The sequence below is a fragment of the Ambystoma mexicanum genome, chromosome 5q (assembly GCF_040938575.1).
Source record: "Ambystoma mexicanum isolate Mex_15411 chromosome 5q, UKY_AmexF1_1, whole genome shotgun sequence".
NCBI lineage: Eukaryota > Metazoa > Chordata > Amphibia > Caudata > Ambystomatidae > Ambystoma > Ambystoma mexicanum.
This window is the reverse complement of record NC_090933.1, coordinates 1112523616-1112529453: the sequence shown is the minus strand read 5'-3', so window position 1 is coordinate 1112529453 and position 5838 is coordinate 1112523616. Positions and strand designations below refer to the sequence as shown.

Here is a 5838-nt window from a genome sequence, read left to right as displayed (position 1 = left end):
ACCCTAAACCACAAACAAGGGAAACAAGCGACACATTCAGAATGGAAAACAATAACATAACTACAAATACACAGAGATCAACCGAAACCCGCTAACCACTTCTTTTCTCCCACACAACCTACACTCCTAACATACAAAACATGCGCAAATAGTCGGTGAATGAACCCCCCAAAACACAAAAACCACACATCACTCTAACCAAGCTGCAAACCCAATCACCTCGGGCAACAAACAACTGAAACACTGGATGCTGCCATGTGGACACAACAAGCCCAGTGCACAAACAAAGCACATCCAGAAAGCTCACATGCACAGACACCACTTGGTTCTTCATGCATCAACAGATGAGCACAACTTCTACCCTATCCCTCCCCTCCTCTCCTCACTAACCACTGTAGCCACATTTTCTTACAGAGATATGTGGTCATCTGGAGATCATGAAAAGGGCAGTGGTGAGTGATATAAATCAACTTAACATAACTTACAGTGATGTATGAAAAGGACTCAGGCGCAATGGAAGGCATGAGTGAAAAAAACCAAGCATAAGTGATGGCGGAATTTCCAACGATGACGAATGTACGTCTACCCAAAAATGAGCAAATAGCCAAAAATAATGAAAAAATGTAATATCACAGCCAGCAAATGTTTTTCTTTTTAAAACACATGCACCAGAGTCACCTGCAAGCCACCCAAGAGGTCTATCCAGTTCACTCACCTGCCAAATACTGGTTTAATGATTAGTTTATGCGCAGGTATAATCGTTCAGCTCGCATTCCTCAGGTTTGGTTTCAGTGTTCTTGATCATATATCTCTTACAGTCCTAACCACCCTAGTAGACTAACCTGCCAGGTGCTGTGGCTCTGGAGATTTCTCTGGATACCATTCTTTTGTAGGTGGGGATCCGGGGAACATATTTCTCTTCCTTGTGCTTGTAACAGACTTAGTGTATTCACCTTCCAGATACTGCTAAGAGGAAAATTGCCTTGGATGCAATCTTCATATGGGTGCAGGTCCAAGGCTCATGTCTCCTCTGTCTCCCACTCTCTGGGATTGCTTCTTTATCCATCAGGATCCCTGACCCTGTATTCAGTATTCAGTGTTTCTCCCCTTCATGTAACTTGTGTCCACAGTGTAAGACAGCAATGTCACTGATGTAACACATTGTCATGCTGGTTGTACCCAAAATATGCCCCTGTAGCAACATGTCTATGCTGGCTGTTCCCAATTTAGGCCAGCATTGTCCTGTAAAAAGCATGATTGATGCTGCCTGAGCATGTGCAGTGTGCCCAATACATATGGCAGCTTATCTCTGTAATACACATTACTTCTGTAGTGATGAGGGAAGCATAATTCAATTCAACAGATAAAATGTGGAAAAGCGATCACCCAAAGGTGAACCTAATTGAAGAAACGCAACGTGAGCACAATCTTAAACTATGCAACCTAGCAGGCCTAGTGCACACTTTACCTTTTCTTTCACCAATAAATCAGAGGGAGAGCACGAACGCAGTCCCCCACTACAAGAAATAATGCAGTTGTGTATCCCGCATTTGGGAACATAGCAGGGGTCAGCAAATCCGATGTGCAATGGTTAAGCCTCACCCTGGGAGATCTGCCCTTGAGAACAGATTCTCCTCTGCCAGCTAAGCATGAGTTGCATGCAAGAGGGCATGGGTTGGGTCAGTTCTGGGAAGCCCCGCTAAGCGAGGGTGAGAAGGCAGGCCCTGACCCAGCCCCAACCCCACAACCTACCGGAAGCTCTGAGCATCTGCAGAGCTGCATGTCCCGCGTGTAGGAGGAATCTCCAGCAGGCAGAGCCCAGCAGAAGAGCAGATTGTAGCGCAGTTCCTTTCTTCCATCAGGCCCTGTTCGGCCTGAGATTTGTATAAATAGCAGGATGGCTCGAGCAGGCCTGTTGCAGTCTGCCCACTGGCCTGTCGGCTCCACACGGGCCCCTGGCCCTCCTGAGCGGAGCTGCTCAGCGCTGGCCCCATTGACACCATCATAATCATCCTGGTTCTGCTCAATGACAATGCTGAAGCTTTGACATCTTTGCCGTAACCATATGCCGTGTTGTGTCAGCCAAGCCTGCACAACGCCAAAGGAAAGTATTCCCTTGTCCGGGGCCAGAGGTCACTGTGTCTTCCGGTGCCATCCACTTGGCACGGCCTACTGTTCCCAGCGTTTTCTACCCGCAAATCAGCACCACTGCCAAACAGAACTGCATCATTGGGGCCCATCGCTGCTGCTCTCCGACTTGACCCCAGCCCAGCGCAAAGGCACCCATGGTTCTGGTCTGATGCTGAAAATCCTGGCTCTGCTGAGATCCGAAAGACAAGAACTAAGGTATTTTGGGAACATAGTACTATTGTACTCTGTTTTTTGTGTTGCAACTGTATCAGCTCACACCTCTCCTGAAGGGTATAGGCTGCCCTCAGACTGCGCTACCAAAAGAGTGAAAATAAGTTATACCTGTTGGGCTTGCCTGTTTCACTTTTATGATTGGGATCACTGCTGCATGGGTATTAAGCGCGTTATAAATAACCTATTATATCAGATCATATCATAGATCACAGATCAAGATCATAAGCAACTTCCAGAAACCTTGGCAGGTGGTCCACTGAGGCCCATTTGCAGGTTGCAGTGTGTTATTGGGGCACTACTAGGGTAACATATTGTGCTGTACATGTGGTATCGCCATGCTTTTATATCCCACTGGCCACATCTATAATGTCCAATGTACTTGGTATAATGCATGGGCATTTTCATCAATCCGCACTGTGCTTGGAGGTAAACGTAACTGAGCTCCCGCTGTTCTTCTTTGTCTCGAGACGAGGAAAAAAAGCACTGCAAAGGTTAAGTTTCTCAGCTGATAAAGGTTCATCTTCGGTGACATTCGCAATTCAAAAGAACAATATTTGGGGCAGACAGGCTGTGTTGCCACAACCCCTGCTAAACAACTGTCCAGAGATGACAAACCTTGAAAGTAACTCCGCACAATGGCCCTCTGAGCAGCGGCCCACGGCTAATCAAGGGTTCAGGAATCCACTGTGCTGCCCACGCCGAGAGGAACTCCTGCACAGCACCTGTCCACATAATCCTTTGCCCGGGCCAGCACTCTCTTCTCCTCACCTCACCACCTCCTCCCTTCATCTCGGCTCGCCTTTTGCCCCTCGGAGCACCATGCAAGAGAGGAACGGGCATGTCTGTGCCGGAGCCCGTTCCTCTCTTGCATGGTGGGTCCTACTTGCCTGAAATGGGATATTTAAATGCAAAGTAATTGCTACTATATTAATCCCATTGTTCATAGTTTGTGGGAGTACTGGGCAATTGTATGGACCCGCGCTCACTGAAAATGAATGGTATTCCCGAGGTAACCCTCACTATGCCATTATACAAATTAGTCTCTCCTTCCTCCATCATCAAGTCCCAAGATCTTCTTGACGAATGTATTTATTTCTGCAATGTTTGTCGGATATCCGACAAACATTGCATACATAAATAAATTAACGCTTCGTGGCTGAGGACTGTAACTACCTCTGTTGACCCCATGGGGTCACCAGAGGAAGTTACAGTTTTGCTCACAGGCACATTTAAAAAAAAGAAAAATGTTTTTTTATTTATTTTTTACTTAAGAGTTGTCCAACATACAGCCTCACGGGCCACATAAAATGGCTTGGCGGGCCGCATTGTGGCCCGCGGGCCGTATGTTGGAAAACCTTGATACAGACCATCTGGCATTGTGTTTACTTAGTCATTGTGGCCTTCAGGTCATGCCAGTATTGCATGAGTGTGTGGCTGACCTTTAGATGTATGGTAGATTGTTCTCTGTACTTGGCCCTTCTGGATCTGTGACCAAGCACATAATCTACTATGTCGTGAGAAGAGGTTTGTGGATTGCCCTCCCATCCGTCCCACATCAGATGCCGGGGATATCAAGCAGGATGAGCAAACACGAGCTCAAAGCAACTGTACACTGCTTTGCTGCATCTCCTGGTAGGCAAACAGAAGGCATGGCAGGAGACTAGCCCATGTTCTCCTCAGGGGATCTTCCAAGCCACCTATCATGCCCTTCAGGTGCTTGTTGAACTGCACAGTTACACCACATTCATCCCAAATAACCTCCCCGGTTTATAGTGATTGCATAGAATGCCAAAGCATCGAATGCCTTAGCAACTAAAAAAAAGCAAGGTAAAAAAGCATCAAATGCATTTTTTAAAAAACATTTTTTATGGAGGGTCCCCCCAACCCCTGTTTCTTCACCCCTTAAAGCCCATTATAATTAGAATAAAAACTTTACCTTTGAAAAAAATGCATTCAATGCTTTTTTTTCGATGCTTTGTCATTGAATGCTTTATATTCGATGCAATCACTGGATACCAGCCTCCCCATATGTGGATATAAAGTTGGATCCCCTATCAGCAATAACGTCTTTAGGGAACCTCACACAAGAGAACATCCCTATTAAAGCTTTTGCCACCATAGGGGATTTGATGCTTTTCTAGAGTTCTGGCTCTGGGTACTGGATAGCCTGGTCTACAACTAACAAAATGTACCAGTTCCTTGAAGTGGTTGAATCCAATGCTTAGTTCTTTCTCTAGTATGAAATTGGTTCAACTTGAAAAGTGAGAATACCTGCTTGAACTTATTGCAGAGAAAGCATTTAAGATAGAAAGAAAGGTCACCCCTCTTCTGGGGAAATCTAGCATATTCACGAAAATATGATTATAAAGACAAGGACTCGATGGTCATCCTACAACCATCTTGGAACAGTTTAGATTTAACTTTTTCTGGATTGCCCATAAATTCCATATCGGAGGACCCAATGCATACCAACAAGTTACTCATAGAAGCCCTAAACAGGTTGACTGAGGACACAGTGACATGGTCCAGAATCTGGTGTAGATCAACATACAAGGAAATTAGTCAGGGCTTTGAGAAACGTAGAATAAATCGTCAATTGTCCCCACAGGTGACTAGCATATAGAGAGACAGGATTTAATTAATGTCATATAACAGCATTCGGGTTAGAGGGTGCCAATCCCAACACGTTCTTCCATAGAAGCCCCTATATCGAATCCAGACACAAACCCAGTTCAACCAAGGCCATGTCCCGCCCATACAGTAAGACTGGCTCTATCTTCCTCAAGTAATTTTGAATAGCTGGTAAGGGGGAAAAACCACACACTTTCCTCATGATGCGCTTCATATGCGACCTCAATGGCAACATTTGGCCTTCAACGATTCTTTCCACCTTTTGACAGATGAGATGTTAGACAAGTTGTAGCCAAGGTTGCAAATAAAAGCCACCCACTCAACATTTCTTGTCCCCAGTGACCATTGTATAGGTTTGGGATGTTTCCTGTTGGAAAATACTACCAGCTTAGGTTTATCACCACTCGCCACCAAGTTGTTTCTCACAGCGTATTCATAAAAGATACGTGCAGACTCTTATCAAAGAGAATGATATCATCCATGAATGCCAACCAATGGATACTAAGGTTGCCCAGTTTCATCGGTATCAAATCGTAGATGGCCAAAGGTCCCCAATATCACACAGATATATGTTGAAGAGTGTGGATGCAAGAGCACAGCCCTGCCTGAGTCCTACCCTCACAGAAATAAGCCGTTGTACAGCTCCATCCCTATTAAGTCGAATTTGTAGCTTAGAGTTTTGATGTAATAGAGCAATAAGCTGGACAAGCTTTCTACGTACCTGAAGCCTAAGAAGCTTATCCCACAAATACTCTCTCACTACACAATAAAATGCCGAGGATAGATCCAGGGATGCCATATATACCTCCACCCCCTGTATAGTTTTCACTTTGTGTGAGAGAT

General features: G+C 45.3%; 1 non-coding gene across 1 annotated transcript; it reads right to left on the bottom strand.

Moving 5' to 3' along the window:
* Positions 1-1489: 1489 nt before the first annotated feature.
* On the bottom strand, positions 1490-1651 carry LOC138498964 (U1 spliceosomal RNA). Its single transcript, XR_011279051.1, has one exon. It is a non-coding gene; the product is annotated as a U1 spliceosomal RNA (small nuclear RNA).
* Positions 1652-5838: the final 4187 nt, after the last annotated feature.